This window comes from Triticum urartu, chromosome 5A, assembly GCF_056163025.1.
Source record: "Triticum urartu cultivar PI428250 chromosome 5A, HENAU_Tu73, whole genome shotgun sequence".
Classification (NCBI taxonomy): Eukaryota; Viridiplantae; Streptophyta; class Magnoliopsida; order Poales; family Poaceae; genus Triticum; species Triticum urartu.
The window spans coordinates 79,471,339-79,488,125 of NC_141877.1; the positions used below are offsets into that span (position 1 = coordinate 79,471,339).

At 48.7% G+C, this 16,787-nt stretch overlaps 1 pseudogene; it reads right to left on the reverse strand.

Annotated features, from left to right (window-relative positions):
• Window positions 1–799: 799 nt before the first annotated feature.
• Window positions 800–1,490, reverse strand: LOC125506792 (ethylene-responsive transcription factor 14 pseudogene; annotated as a pseudogene).
• Window positions 1,491–16,787: the final 15,297 nt, after the last annotated feature.

Sequence of the window (16,787 nt, forward strand, 5' to 3'; positions counted from 1 at the left end):
AGGCGATGTCTTCAACAAGATAACGACGCGAAAACGCCGCCATCGCCCGCCATGACCCGAGTCATAGCACGGTTTACACCGGCAGCCTCGTCTCCCCACTCTATGCCGGGACTGGGTGCGAGAATCCACAACCATCTAGCCGCCCACCTCCGGCGAATAAGATGGCCACCACCTCCACGCCCAGGGCCGGAGCCCCCGACGTCCTCGTGTCGCGTGCCTAGTCCAGAGGCCGCTTGCCGCGCCAGAACAAAGGATCCGCACGACGGCTCGAGGAACCACCATCTGGATCCGAAAGAGATCCAGATCGGACACCCTAGCCGCCGACGTGATCTCTTCATTGCCGCCGCCAGCACGACAACCCTAGTCGCCACCGGCCTGCGCCACCGCCCTTGAATCGGCCGGAGTGGGTCGCCGCCACCCAGATCCGATCTTCGGCCGAGGAAGATTGCCGCAGCCGCCGCTGCGGCCTGCAGGCTTAGCCTGCGATGCCCTCGGCGGCGGCGGCGGGAGGAGAGGGATGCCCGGCGGGGAGGAGAGGGAGGCCCGGCGGGGAGGCCCCGGTGCGGCGCTGCGCCGCCGCACCGGAGGAGGAGGCCCAATCAATTAGGTGGAAAACGTTAATCATATAGGCTTGCAATTCAGATCCTCTACAGATTTCCGCATGCATGCATGATCTACCAAAACTGTATTCGGGGGTGGGGACTAAATGAGGAGAAGAAGGTGATTAATCCAACAAGCAACCCAATTACATAGTAACTTGCATGATGATATATAGGATCACGTACGATTAATACAGGGTTCCTGATCAGCTCACATCAGATCGATCACTTCCATATATAGTTTCATTGAACACCTAAGAATACTGGAAATCCAACATTGACATACATGCATGCAAAGCACGGATCGGAAGCTCGATCATGGATGATCTATATGATTTTGCATCACAGCCATAAATACGATCAGGTGATGGTGCATGAATTGATCGCACGATCAGTAGCTCAGTACTCAAATTCGGTAGTGTTAATTATTCCTTCCACCACTCCCGTCCCTGAGCATGTCCTGCAGCACCTCATCATCCAGGCACTCGAGCTCAATCACCTGTTGCTGGGACGACGACGACCCACCCCGGACGTAGTTGCGCGCCTCGGCGGGGAAGTTGAGCACGGCCAGGTGGCCGCGCATGGCGTAGGCCGAGCGGTCGTAGGCCCGTGCGGCCTCCTCGGCTGTGTCGAAGGTGCCGAGCCATTTGCGGACGCTCTGCCGGCTGGAGTCGCGGATCTCCGCCGCGAACTTGCCGGACGGGCGGCGTCGCACCCCACGGTACTTGGTGCTCTCGCCTCCGCCATCCTTCCCAGCCTGATCACCCCAGCCGCCGCCACCCTCCATTACTTAGTGATCTAGTCGATCGATCCGAGATCGTTCTTAGCTAACCCTAGTAAGTAGAGGCTGAAGCTAGCTAGTTAGGCTTTGTGTGTGTGCTGTGTGGATGTGTCGACGACGATGGCGATGTGAATGGCAGAGAGTGAGAGTGTGGTATTTAATATACTACTGCTCCGTCGTGATACCTAGCTAGCCAGCCCTAATGGATCGATTCTCTCTGGCGCGCGCGGTTGAGATTGTGGACGACGGGCCCCTCATCGCTAGCACTGCACCTGCTTAAAAGCTCAACGTTACAATTTAAGAAGCACTACTACTGCAAGTTGTTAATTAGACTAGTATCGGTTAAAGCAAGTGGATCGATCCTTTGTTGGGCTTGAATGAATGCCCTGTACCTGGACGGTCGTCATTATATTTTATTTTTCAATAAGCTGCAGGCATGTGTGATTTTGACTAATTAGTTGTCTTAAAAAATCAGCCTCTGCACGTATATGTATTCTCCTTAGTGTCGAATGAAATAATCGTATTAATAGAAAAAATAGAATGCCGGCATTTTATTGATTAAACGACAACATTACAAAGAGAGAAAGTATGTAGCTCAGATGGCCAGGTTCCTTGTGATGGAACCAGCCCACCAGGGTTAAGTCCTACACTTGACACTAGCATATGCATTTTTCGGCGATGTTCGTTCATTGGGAAAAGACGTTCTCGTTCACTACGAGGCGCTTGTGATGATTTCGTCAATCTCAAGATGTTATGCTGGCTCGGTATCTTGGAGGCGCTCATAGGAGTAGGGGGTGCATGTGTGGGTTCATAGAGGTGTGTGTATGTGAGCATCTGCGATTATACCATATTAAAAAAAAGTATGTGGTGATAGATATCAATTGGAAAGATGTCTTCCCTGCCCTATCCCTGTCCCGTTGGTATGCTCATCACCGGCGAAGGGTGTGTGGTTTTGTGTCTCCGACACGTCTTTCGAGATCCGCTCGGTTTAAGTTTACGATGGATCCGTTTAGATTTGGCCGGTTTTCATGATCTTTGAGTTTCTACAGGCCCTTATCAGCATTTACTTTTTCGGAGCAACAATTTGCTTCACAGATCGTAGCCATCGATGTCTACTGGTCTGCATCGACGGCTTCTCGACGGCTGCTTTTACATGCTCCTGGGTCTCAAAAAAATTGCTCCGCCAAGGTGGAGACTCAGAAGCGGCATCAAGCTATGCTCGCGACGTGCTATCGATGGATGCAGGAGGAGTAAGACTTGGGCACACCCAAGGCTTTTTATTGTAGGTGTGTTTGTAAAGTCCTCAATCTTAATACATGGCCTTGGGCCTTTCGACACAAAAAAATGGTTCTCTTGATTGATCATCATATTCGTAGAGAGAATAGTTCTGATACTTACATGGGTGGATGGAAATTAAATTAGCTAAGGCGACCGGCCAATGACGGGTGCATATGAAGTCATGCCCATACCAACATACTATCATATTTATATTCAGGCCTCGTGTCTGAATTGTCTGCTTAAATAGTTTAACCAAAATTGCGCGAGAGATATAGCCAGTAAGGAAGCTTCTAAACATAATGAACTGGGAGTGTGACCATCCATTGTCCCGATATAGTTGACTATTCATACAGATGTGGGTTGGGTTGGGTCCGGTATCCACTTGACTACCTGGAGTGTGTTTTGGCAACGGATGGTTCAGATTAATTAAGTTCCATGGAGTCATATCTTATTTCAACAGGGAGGACATTTTTCCATTAAATTGTGCGCACGTTGTTAGATTCAGTAGTCCAACATACACGTTTGCAACCCAAAAAGAATTGCAGTGATGTGATGGTCGGGGCGTAAGAGCTTTGTCCTCGCTTTTGCATGCACAAATCTGAAGTTGGATTCTGCAGATATATGTGCCGAGAAGTAAATGTTTGTACACTGTATCTTTTCAGTAAAATAAGTAAATATAATCTAGATTTACAAGAACAGAATCGTCGAATTTTGTCTGTTTACGTTACTTAGTTTTACAGTAAAATGTGTGTACAGAAAATGAAATTAACGTATTCCTGGCAAGAAAATTCATGTTTCTAATTAAATATCGAAACATACACTTGCCCTATTTCAACCTTTTTTTGTATTTAAGAATAAATTAGCACAAGAGCTCAACAGCCAGAGGATGCTTAGAATCAAGAAAAAGGCCCGGTGTCCCACTTTATAGATTAAGCATCAACCACATACACACACAACACCACACACCCCCAAGGCCTGGATACAAAGTGTCGAAGAAAAGTTACATCACACCATACACCTCCAAGCAAAAGAAAGATAAGCATAACATAGCATCATTTGAAGTTGACGGGACAAAGCCGGACATCGACAAGCTGAGGCCTGCAAGGCGGTGCCTCGGGAAAGACACAACAACGAAGCGCCGCCACCGCCTGATGCAAATGATTTGGAATTTCACCTAGAGTGTCTCGGAGCGAAAAGAACAGTTGCCACGGTGCCTTCAAGAAGGAGACGGCGTCCATAGGCGCCCTTGCCGTCGGCGTGACCAGAGGCAGCCAAGGTTTTTACCCTAGCTCGCACTATATATCCTCACCTGAAACATGGTGCAGACTACCGCACCACCACCACCAACCGCCAATCACCAGCCACCATACCACCCTCATGACCATGGTAGTCAGCCATCACCCGAGTAGTGGGCTCCGCCAACAAGCACCATAGCTCCCACCACCAGAGTCGCCGCACCGACATACTTGACCATCCCACCACCCTCTCCACGATCCACGGACTCCATCCACAAGCAAAGGGGAAAAAGGCATCTCCTTCCACCCAGAATGAGACCCTTGGTAAGACCGGAGCCCACATGGCCGGATCTAGGCAAGGTAAAGTCACCGATGGCCAACAGCCACTCCGCCACGACACATATCTGCCGTGGACCAGAGCCACCGCCACATTCAATCTGGCACCTCCAAATCATTGCAACAATAAGGCCAAGAGGCCCGTGCATCCTGAAGGAAATATGCCCTAAAGGCAATAATAAAGTAGTTATTTATATTTCCTTATATCATGATAAATGTTTATTATTCATGCTAGAATTGTATTAACCGAAAACTTAGTACATGTGTGAATACATAGACAAAACAGAGAGTCCCTAGTATGCCTCTACTTGACTAGCTCCATAATCAAAGATGGTTAAGTTTCCTAATCATAGACATGTGTTGTCATTTGATGAACAGGATCACATCATTAGAGAATGATGTGATGGACAAGGCCTATCCGTTAGCTTAGCATAATGATCGTTAAGTTTTATTACTATTGCTTTCTTCATAACTTATACATATTCCTCTAACTATGAGATTATGCAACTCCCGAATACCGGAGGAACACCTTGTGACTAATGAGTTAGTTACGGGATGATGCATTACAGAACGATTAAAGAGACTTGCTGGTAACGAGATTGAACTAGGTATGGTGATACCGACGATCGAATATCGGGCAAGTAACATACTGATGACAAAGGGAATAACATATGTTGTTATTGTGGTTTGACCGATAAAGATCTTTGTAGAATATGTAGGAACCAATATGAGCATCCAGGTTCCGCTATTAGTTATTGACTGGAGATGTGTCTTGGTCATGTCTACATAGTTCTTGAACCCGTAGGGTCCGCACGCTTAACGTTCGATGACGATTTGTATTATGAGTTATGTGTTTTGGTGACCGAAGTTTGTTCGGAGTCCCGGATGAGATCATGAACATGACGAGGAGTCTCGAAATAGTCGAGAGGTAAAGGTTCATATATTGGAAGGTAGTATTCGGACATCGGAATGGTTTCGAGAGGTTCGGGTATTTTACCGGAGTACCTAGGGGTTACTGGAACCCCCCGGGGGAAGTATTGGGCCTACATGGGCCCTAAGGGAGAGAGAGGCAAGCCCGTGGGGGGTGGCACGCGCCCCCTCCTAGGGAGTCCAAATAGGACAAGGAGGAGGGGGCGTGGCCCCCTTTCCTCTCCCTCTCCCTCTCCTTCCTTTTCCCTCCGGTGAAAGAAAGGAAAAAGGGGGGCCGAATCCTACTCCTAGTAGGACTCCCCCACTATGGCGCGCGCCTCCTAGCCAGCCTCCTCCTCCTCTCCTTTATATACGGGGGCGGGGGGCACCCCAAAGGCACATCAATTGTTCTCTTAGCCATGTGCGGTGCCTCCTCCACAGTTTACTCCTCCGGTCATAGCGTCGTAGTGCTTAGGAGAAGCCCCGCGCGGATCCCATCACCATCACCGTCACCACACCGTCGTGCTGACGACACTCTCCCTCGACCCTCTGCTGGATCAAGAGTTCGACGGACGTCATCGAGCTGAACGTGTGCTGAAGCGGTGGGCTTTGTTGCTCTCGCGTTCGGAGGAGTCTGGATTTCCGGGCTGGTGGCCGGATATTCGGGGGCTCGGGAAAGGCCGGATGTCCAGGGCCTGTAGCTTCTGGAGGCTGCGCGGCTGTGGTGGGAGGAGCTCCAGGGGCGGGACGTCCGGGGTCGTGGCCGGATATCCGGGGCCTGGGAGGTGTACTTGACTCCTTCTGATGGTTCTCTTCATCCGTGAACTTGGGGACTTGTACATCTTCATGTGCATTCTCGGGAGGGTCCTCTTTGTACCTAATCATGCACAACAACTCGGACTTAGGTAGTAGCCATGTCTCATGCATAGAAAATGGAAGTTCGGAGAGGAGTGAGTTCACCTTATCTTCGATATCCTTGGCTCGGGCTCTTGTCATTGGTCCAAGTGGTGTCGTTGGAGGTGTAGGTGCGTCCATGGGGATGATCATGGGATGCTCCGCATCATCTCCCTTACCTTGGGGAAGATCTGTCCTCAGATCAAAATCCTCATCACCATGGTAGGGAGAGAGATCTTTGATGTTGAAGATGTCGCTCACGGAGTACTTGTCACGTGGGATTTCGATCTTGTAAGCATTGTCGTTGTAGCGTGCAAGCACCTTCAAGGGTCTATCCGCTCGTGGTCGAAGCTTGGACTTGCGTTCTTGTGGAAAGCAGTCCTTGCGAAGGTGTAGCCACACGAGATCACCAATATTGTAAATCATGGGGTGCTTGTTGATGTTGAGCTTGGTCGCAAGTCGTTGTACTTGGCGCTCGATAGTATGTCATGTATCTTCATGCACCTTCTTGAGATGAGTCACACGAGCACTTGCGTCCAAATTGATGCGCTCTTGGAGTGGTAAAGGGAGAATATCCAATGGTGACAAAGGGTTGAACCCGTAGACGACCTCGAAGGGGGACTTGTCGGTTGTTGAGTGTCTTGCTCGGTTGTAGGCGAACTCGGCAATAGGTAGGCACTCCTCTCACTCCTTGATGTTCTTCTTGATTAGTACTCGAAGTAGAGCAGAGAGTGTGGTTGGTAACTTCTGTTTGGCTATCGGTTTGTGGATGATATGCCATAGAGAAGAGTAGCTCGATTCTGAGCTTGGCGCATAGGGTCTTCCAAAAGTATCTAAGGAACTTGACGTCGCGGTCCGAGACGATAGTTTTTGGCACTCCATGTAGACACAATATTTCCCTACAGAAGAGATTAGCAACATGTGAAGCATCGTCTATCTTGTTGCAAGGAATAAAATGTGCCATTTTTGAGAAACGGTCCACAACAACAAATACGGAATCCTTCCCATTTTGAGTCCTAGGCAAACCAAGTACAAAGTCCATGCTAATGTCTTCCCATGGTTGATATGGAATTGGTAGGGGCATATAAAGACCGTGGAATTGAGCTTTGGACTTAGCTTTGCGACATGTAGAGCATCGGTTGGTGAAGCGGTTGACGCCGCGAAACATCTTTGGCCAAAAGTAGTTCTTCGAGAGTGTGGCGAACGTCTTGTCTCGTCCAAAGTATCCCATTAAGCCTCCTCCATGAGATTCCTGCAAAAGCAACAAACGAAGAGAAGACTCGGGGATGCAAAGTTTGTTAGCTCTCATAAGATACCCATCTTTGATGTAATAGCGTTCCCAAAAGTTGTGTGACAAACACTTGGCATAAGGAGTAGCAAAAGTAGGATCATGCTCATACAAGTCTTTGATATGCTCAAAATCAATGACATCCAATTCAAGTTGAGTGACAAACATGCATATGCGAGAAAGGGCATCCGCTACAATGTTTTCCTTACCCTTAATGTACTTGATGACATAAGGAAAAGACTCAATAAATTCACTCCACTTAGTATGACGCTTGTTCAACTTGGTTTGGCCCTTAAGATACTTGAGAGTCTCATGATCGGTGTGAATGATAAACTCATGGGGACGAAGGTAATGTTCCCATTCATGCAAGACTCGCACTAAAGCATAGAGCTCTTTGTCATAGATGGGGTAATTGAGTTGCGCGCCGGAGAGTTTCTCACTAAAGTAAGCTATGGGGCGCTTCTCTTGCGTTAACACACCTCCCATGCCATTACCACTAGCATCGCGATGAATCTCAAAGGGTTTGTCAAAGTTGGGTAAAGCAAGCACGGGAGCATGAGTAAGCAAGTTCTTAAGCTCATTGAAAGCGGTATCTTGGGATGGCCCCCAAACAAAAGGCCCATTCTTCTTGCCCAAAGCATGTAAAGGCGAAGCAATGGTGCTAAAATCCTTCACAAAGCGATGATAGAAACCCGCAAGGCCAAGAAAGCTACGCACTTGTTGCAAATTAGTTGGTTGTGGCCAAGTCTTAATAGCATTGATCTTGGACTCATCAACATGAACACCCTTAGAGGAAACAACAAATCCCAAGAAAACGAGCTTGTCAACGCCAAAAAGGCATTTCTCCATATTAGCATAGAGATGCTCTTTTCGAAGAGTTTGCAGAGCGGTTCTAACATGGGTGACATGCTCTTTGAGAGACTTGCTAAAAACAAGGGTGTCATCGAAGTAGACCACAACAAATATACCAATGTAAGGGTGAAAGACATGATTCATAAGACGCATAAAAGTACCCGGTGCTTCCGAGAGACCCATAGGCATGACTAACCATTCATACAAGCCAAACTTGGTTTTGAAAGCGGTTTTACATTCATCACCCTCTTGTATGTGGATTTGATAGTAACCACTCTTAAGATCAATTTTGGAAAAGATAGTGGCACCACTAACTTCATCAAGCATATCGTTAAGGCGTGGAATGGGATACCTATAGCGAACAGTGATAGCATTGATAGGTCTACAATCGGAGCACATGCGAAAGCTACCATGGCACAAGAATGACCGGGACGGCACAAGGGATCAACATTTCACGCACATGTCCATGGTCTATGAGATGCTTTACTTGCCTTTGTATTTCTTTGGTTTCTTTGGGGTTGACGTGGTAGGGAGCTTTGTTCGAAAGCGGTGCTCCGGGGATGAGGTCTATGCGGTGCTCAATGCCTCGTAGTGGAGGTAGTCCCGGAGGTAGCTCGCCGGGGAAAACGTCGCGAAATTCCTGCAAAAGAGAAGACAACACTAGAGGAAGAGTGTGAGAAGTGTTAGTTTGTGGTGCATTGTCCTTGCACACGAGGACGTAGTGTAGGACACGAGATGGGTTCTCACACACTCCTCTTATCTCACTTTTGGTGGCAAATATGACTAGGTTCTTCTTTTCGCTCATCGTGGAGGTGTTTGATTTGGGCTTGTTGCGCTCACTCTCTTTTTGGTGGCTTGCTCTCTCACTATGATCTCCACGATGGGTGGCTTGCTTATCGGCGACAACTTGGCTGGGAGACATGGGATGAAGTACATACTCCTTGCCCTTCATCTTGAAGATGTAGTGGTTCGTTCGGCCGTTGTGGATGACTCCTCTATCAAATTGCCATTGGCGTCCAAGGATAAGATGGCAAACGGTCATTGGAACGACGTCGCACTCCAAGGTGTCTTCGTAGGCGCCAATTTTGAAGGAGACTTGTACTCGGTGCTCGACTTGGATAGCGCCGGAGTCGCTAAGCCATTGCACTTTGTATGGATGTGGATGCTTTTTCTTGGGCAATTGGAGCTTGGAGCAAAGTTCTTCACTTGCGAGATTATGACAACTCCCTCCATCGATGATGACCTTGACGGATCTTCCATTGATGCCAGCCTTGGTGTGGAAGACGTGGCATCTTTGGTCTTCTTCTTGGTGATGTTGGAGAGTCAAGACCTTGGAGACAACAAGGGCGGGACTTGAATCTTCATCACAAAAGACTTGTTCCTCTTCACCGTTCACTTGCTGGTGCATGGCGACTTGCTCGATGGTGTCCATTTCTTCTTCACTCATTGAGTCGTAAGTGCCTTCGTTGTTGAGGATCATTGTCCGCTTGTTGGTGCACTCATAGGACTTGTGGCATCGACCTCCGCAAGTGAAACACTTGAAGGAACTCATCTTGACGGTCTCATCGGTTGGGGTTGATGATGATGAAGCTCTCGGCTTGAAGTTGTTTGTAGTAGGATGACTTGGAGTTGGCGAAGCTTTCTTGGAACTTGACTTGTCGATGTTGCTAGTAGAAGGCTTTGTAGTCGGTGTTGGAGTCGTTGAATCTTGGTTGTTGGAGAAACCATATGTCTTGGAAGAGAACTTGGCATACTTGAAATCATCTTGCACTTGGCCTTCCGCTTTGGTGACTTGATGCACTAGCTCGATGAGGTTCGAGTATGGTTGGAAGTCGGTGATCTTCTTGATGGGATGATTGAGTCCATTCAAGAAATGTGCCATAGTTTTCTCATCATCTTCCGTGACATTGGCTCTTATCATTGCAATCTCCATCTCCTTGTAGTAATCTTCAACGCTCTTGGTTCCTTGCTTGAGTAGTTGGAGTTTCTTGAAGAGGTCGCGGTTGTAGTAGGTAGGCACAAAGCGTGCTCTCATGACATCCTTCATTTGCGCCCAAGTAGTGATAGGTGGTTCACCTCTTGCGTCTCGGCGCTTGATAACTTGTTCCCACCAAATCAGGACATAATCTTGGAACTCAAGGGATGCCATCGCGATCTTCTTCTCTTCTTCGTAGTTGTGCAAACAGAAGATCTTGTCAACTTTCAATGCCCATGAAAGGTATTCTTCGGGATTGTTGTTTCCGTTGAACTTGGGCATGGTGAACTTGAGTTTGCCGTAGCGTTGCTCTTCATTGTGTTGGGGTCAGGGATGATGACGCCCATGTTGTTGATGATTGTTCAACTCGTAGTGCTCTTGGCGCGGAGGGTTGTCAACCTCATGTTGCTCTTGTCGTGGATGATCTCCATTGTCTTCATGCTCTTGATGAACTTGTTGTTCTTGACGTGCTTGTGGAGGAGCTTGTCGAGCTCGAGGAGGAACTTGACGATGCACGCGAGCTTGATAAATCCTCTCGCGAACTTCTTCTCGAAGTGCTTCTGCATGTTCACGAGCTTGTCGGCCTCGTTCGGCTACGGCTCGACTTGAATCGCGTAGAGCTTGTTGCGCCTCAAGTGCTTGAGCGTCACGGAGTTGTGGTTCTTGACGTTGTGCCTCAGCATCTTGAGCATTTTGGTGTAGACGCGCTCGCTCTTCCCCTTCATGTTGGCGTTGTCGTTGCCGTTCTCGTGCTAGCGCAAAGGCCTCTTGGTTTTGACGTCGTCGGTGTTCTTGCGAGTCGGTGTCGCATAGAGGATTGAGGCTTTCTTGATGCTCGTTGCGCGCGGTACGGCGAAGAGTGTTGGATGTCGGTGTACTTGAGCTGGAGAGGGTAAAGTCGGAGTGGCGACTTGAACGGCTCCTTCTTGAAGTGGAAGAAGAGCGGTTGAGCAACAAAGCACGAATCTCGTCCATTCTTGCGTCATTCTCTTGCTTATGATCGTCGAGCTTGTGGTCGAAGTAGTCCCTTGTACGTTGCTCGGAGAGTCGCAAGTCGGCGGCAAGGTTGTCGATGCATTCACTCATAGCTTGTTGCTCTTGATGCAAAGCATGTTGTGCACCAAAGAGGTGACTCTTGGTGACGAAGGAGTTCATATCTTCGTCTTGCTCCATGAAGAGTGGGTTGATAGAAGTACTTGGCCTATCCATCATTCTAAGACAAATGTGAGTGGTAGAAATAGAAGAACGAATACCAAATGTACCTTGACCGAAGTTGAAAGTGGATCGATGATCACTCCAATGTAGGACAAGGAAATAGCATAATTGGTACTAGCTCTTGTCGGTTTCTCACACCTACACAAGTAAAAGCTTTTGGTGGAGCTTGGTTAGGATGGTGGCACAAAATTTCATGCAATTGTAAGTGAGCTTCAATAATGTTGGAAAAGATTCGCAAGATTCAATGTAACAAGTAGACCAAGCATATAAGGTACACGGGGACACACACGCAAAAGATAAGTGGGGTTGGGCAACCAAGGATGAGCCAAAATGTGGAATCCACAAAAATGCTCTTGTTGCACAACACTAGAGAGACGCTAGCACGATTGCACAATAGGCGGATACAAAGAACTCATGTACAACCTACTTAGCAAAAATGCAACGACTTCTATCCCAAGTACGCTCTATGCAAGGTGTTCCGATGATATGATACAAGATGATCTAGTATGACAATCTTAATGTTGTATGATGCTATGGTTCTTGCATAAAAGCTCTTTGCTTTTATTTCCTGTTTGCTTAAAAGCTTGTTTGGCTCTTTGATGTTTGAGCTCTTTTCTCGTGCAATGCTTGACGAACCAAGATAGCAATTGTGTATGCGATGACAACTTTGTGACACAAGAGATGATACCAATATATGCAACTATGATGTATGTATGCTATGGGAAGTATGATCATTAATGTGCACAAGTCTCGTTGCCGGCAATACTCAATGGCTAGTCTCGATGGGTAAGCAACACAAAGGAGTAAGGCTATGATGGCTATCAATGTAATGACAAGAGTGATATGTCCAATACCAAGATGAGGTTACCGTTCTTGCTTCCGGTATGTTGTCAAAATGGTGGCACGAATACCAATGTGTAGTCGAGGTGGTCGTTGTTGATGACGCGCCCGTGGAAAAGATGAGCGGCGGTGATGTTGATGTCGAACCGTACCTAAATAGCTGAAACACAAGTAGGACACGGTACCGCAACTCAAATTCTCAAAGCAAATTGGACCAAAATTGTCAGAGTTGGAGTTGGTAAGTGGTGGTTGTGTATGTGGTATATGGTGGGGCTATGCGGAAGTTGGAGTTGGAAGTATATGTGGGCACCGGAACAAAATTTGGGGAAAATGGACGGAAAACGGGCGGTGGAGAGGAAGTGGTGCTGCCAGGGGTCGTGGCCAGATGTCCGGGGCGCCGGATGTCCGGGCTATCAGGCCGGATGTTCGGGCTCTGGATACGTGGATGGATTCAAAGAAGGTCGTGAGTAGAGGTCACATCCGGGCAAAATTCAGCGAAAATTTGTGGATGTAAATTGGGGAAAAGTGGATGGAAAGCTAGATCTACCTGCAACACACGAAATCCGCGGATCAAAGCCAACAAAACTTCATCACACAAACAAATCACAAAAAATTGGGGCTATTTTTGGTGGGGATTTTTGAAATTGGGGAAGAACACAACAAAATTAGGCTAGAAAACAACAAGGGAGACACCGAAAACGTGATCAACGTGGCTCATGATACCAAGATGATGTAGGGTAGAACCGTAATCAGCCGATTTTTCACGAAAGGAGCGGATCCCGCGAAGAACACGAAGAACACGAAGAGGGAAACGAGGGAAACACAAGAGGAACACTCAAACTAACAAGAACAAGTAACACATGTGCCAGATCCTCGAGTACATAAGGAAATATGCACGATCCACGGACAACTAAGGACGATACAAGGGTAGCCGGTCTTCTCCGTGAGGAGGTCTTGAGTTCTTCCCTAAAAGGGGTCTTGAATCCGCTTGGAGGATCTTCTTTGGTGGAGGCTCGAATCTCCGTGGAGAAGGTAATCAAGTGGATGAGCAAAGCTCTCACACAAACATGAGCTAAACCTTTGCTAACCCTAGAAAGTTGGACGAGGTGGAGTATATATAGTCTAGGGGAGAAGGGGTAGACGGGCCTCGTCCCTTCACTATGCGCAGACAGGGGAGGCCAGACGTCCGGGCTTTCACGCGACGCCGGATGTCCGGACTGAGGAGACCGGATGTTCGGGCTAGAGCGGTGGGCTTTGTTGCTCTCGGGTTCGGAGGAGTCCGGATTTCCGGGCTGGTGGCTGGATATCCGGGGGCTCAGGAAAGGCCGGATGTCCGGGCTGGCGAGGCCGGATGCTCGGGGCCTGTAGCTTCTGGCGGCTGCGTGACTGTGGTGGGAGGAGCTCCAGGGGACGGACGTCCGTGGTCGCGGCCAGATGTCCGGGGCCTGGGAGGTGTACTTGACTCCTTGGGGACTTGTACATCTTCATGTGCATTCTCGGGAGGGTCCTCTTTGTACCTAATCATGCACAACAACTTGGACTTAGGTAGTAGCCATGTCTCATGCATAGAAAATGGAAGTTCGTAGAGGAGTGAGTTCACCTTATCTTCAATAGCCTTGGCTCGGGCTCTTGTCATTGGTCCAAGTGGTGTCGTTGGAGGTGTAGGTGCGTCCATGGGGATGCTCATGGGATGCTCTGCATCAGTTGTGGGCGATAATAGTCATACTACTTACCACCAACATCTTATTTTGATTTGGCGGTATTGTTGGATGAAGCGGCCCGGACCAACATTACATGACCACGTTCATGATACCGGTTCTACCGATGTGCTTACGCACACAGGTGGCTGACGGGTGTCTATTTCTCCAACTTTAGTTGAATCGAATTTGACTACGGCCGGTCCTTGTTGAAGGTTAAAACAGCACACTTGACGAAAAATCGTTGTGGTTTTGATGCGTAGGTAATAACAGTTCTTGCTAAAAGCCCGTAGCAGCCACATAAAACTTGCAACAACAAAGTAGAGGACGTCTAACTTGTTTTTGCAGGGCATGTTGTGATGTGATATGGTCAAGACATGATGAGATATAAATTGTTGTATGAGATGATCATGGTTTTTAAAGTTATCGGCAACTGGCAGGAGCCTTATGGTTGTCGCTTTATTGTGTGAAATGCAATCGATGTGTAATTGCTTTACTTTATCATTAAGCGGTAGCGATAGTCGTGGAAGCAATAGTTGGCGACACGACAATGATGCTACGATGGAGATCAAGGTGTCAAGCCGGTGACAATGGAGATCATGACGGTGCTTTGGAGATGGATATCAAAGGCACAAGATGATGATGGGCATATCATGTCACATATTTTGATTCCATGTGATGTTTATCCTTTATGCATCTTATTTTGCTTAGTATCGCGGTAGCATTATAAGATGACCCCTCACTAAATTTCAAGGTACAAGTGTTCTCCCCGAGTATGCACCGTTGCTACAATTCGTCGTGCCGAGACACCACATGATGATCGGGTGTGATAAGCTCTACGTTCACATACAATGGGTCCAAGCCAGCACTACTGATACGGCGCTACAACTAACATGTAGTAGTAGCGTGGGTGCCACCCGCGCTACTACTACGTCCGTTAGTAGTAGCGTGGATACCACTCGCGCTACTACTAAGTAGTAGTAGCGTGGTTCTAGATCCTCGCTATTGCTAACTAATTAGGAAATAAAAAATTAAATTCCAGGCATGGCTGCTGCTGCTAGGCGTCATCGTCCTCTTCATCCATGGCCGATGCTGATCGTGAAGGGGATGAAGTCGTCCATGGAGATGGTGCTTCCCCATCCAACGCTTCTCCACACCTCTCCTTTGCTACTGCTACAAAACAAAGACAAGGATTAGAAGAGGAAGAGATTGATAGAGAGGAGTAGGTGCAGCAACTCACCAGTGGTCGCCGGAGTTGGAGCCGAAACCCTAGATGATGCCATGGGTTGCGTCCATCAGAGATCTGGTCATCGTCATGGGCGGCGCTCTGCTGGATCTTCCTCTCCTTCCAGCAGTGGAGGAGGAGGAAGGAGGGGCCGCGGAGGAGGAGGAAGGAGGGGCTACGGTGGAAGAGGAGGTCGCCGGATTTGAGGGAGACTTCGCGACGCGAGGCCGGTAGTTGCGGTGGAGGAGGAGACGTGCATGTGCAGGAGTGCCATGGAGAGAGGGAGAGAGGAGGAGAGGGACGGGGGAGAGGAGTGATTTGTACGAGGAGATGGGGATTTCAGGGCTGTTAAAAAACCCAGTACTTAGTAGTAGTGCGGGTTATTACCCCTCGCTACTACTATGGCATGTCCCGGGGAGCACGGTAGAGACCCCTTAGTAGTAGCGAGGGGTAAAAACCCGCGCTACTAGTAAGTAGCAGTAGCGAGGGGTATCACTACAAAAAAAAGACACATCCGTGACATTTTGGGCCGAATGAATTTTTTTTCTGTCATACATATGAAACTTGTATGACGATAATTGTGACAAAACCCGATATCATCATAGATGTGGTGGGCTCCTACTTCTATGACAAAAAATCATGACAGAAAATGGGCTTTTCGTCCTGGGCGGGCCGGAGATGCAGCTGCATGACATTCTTTGGGCTGTCCATGACGGAAAAAACCGTGGTAGAAGCGAGGGGAGGAAAATTTCGGGGATTTCCCGGTTACTGTGGGAGGTCAGGGGCCGAGCGATGCGCATTTCTCTCGTACACGTACGCGCGTGTGTGCGAGCTGTTGGCTCTAACTGAACCCGAGCGAGGCATTGGGGTCTAACTGAACCCGAGCGATTGCACTGCAGGCTACGCGTTACTAAACCCGAGCGATCGATCGATGGCTGTTAATTGAACCTGAGTGATCGATCGATGGCTGTTAACTGAACCCGATCGAGCGATTCCTTCGCTACTGCTGCTAACTGAAGTCGATCAATGCTGCCTCTGGATGAACAGTGAGCGTTGCAGGGGGAGGGGTTGGATGAACAGTTCCCGGTGGGGGTGGATGAACAGGACCCCGTGGTGTTGCCTCTGGATGAACAGGACCCCGATCGATCGAGCCGGTTGGGGCTGGATGAACAGGACCCCGTGGAGGGCTGGATGAACAGGACCACCCCGTGGAGGGCAGGATGAACAGTAGATGGTGGAGGGCAGGATGAACAGTAGCTTGTGGAGGGGTGGTTGAACAGGAGCCCGTGGAGAGGGCTGGTTGAACAGTAGCCGGTGGAGTAGCGCGCGGTGGAGGCTGGATGAACAGGAGCCCGTGGATGAATAGTCGCAGGTGGAGGCTGGAGGAGGTCGATGGTGGATGAACAGTAGCTCGTGAAGGCTGGAGGGGGTTGACGGTGGAGATGAACAGTATCCCGTGGAGTCCCGTTTTGCGGTACGCCACACCCCTCCCGATGAACAGGACCCCCGTTTCGACCGTAGCGCTCCAACACAAGTCCGTTTCGTCCGTTTTGCGGTACGCCATACCCCTCCCGATCAACAGGACCCCTGTTTTGACTGTAGGAGGTCCGTTTCCTCCGTTTTGCGGTACGCCAGACCCCTCCCGATGAACAGGATCCCGTTT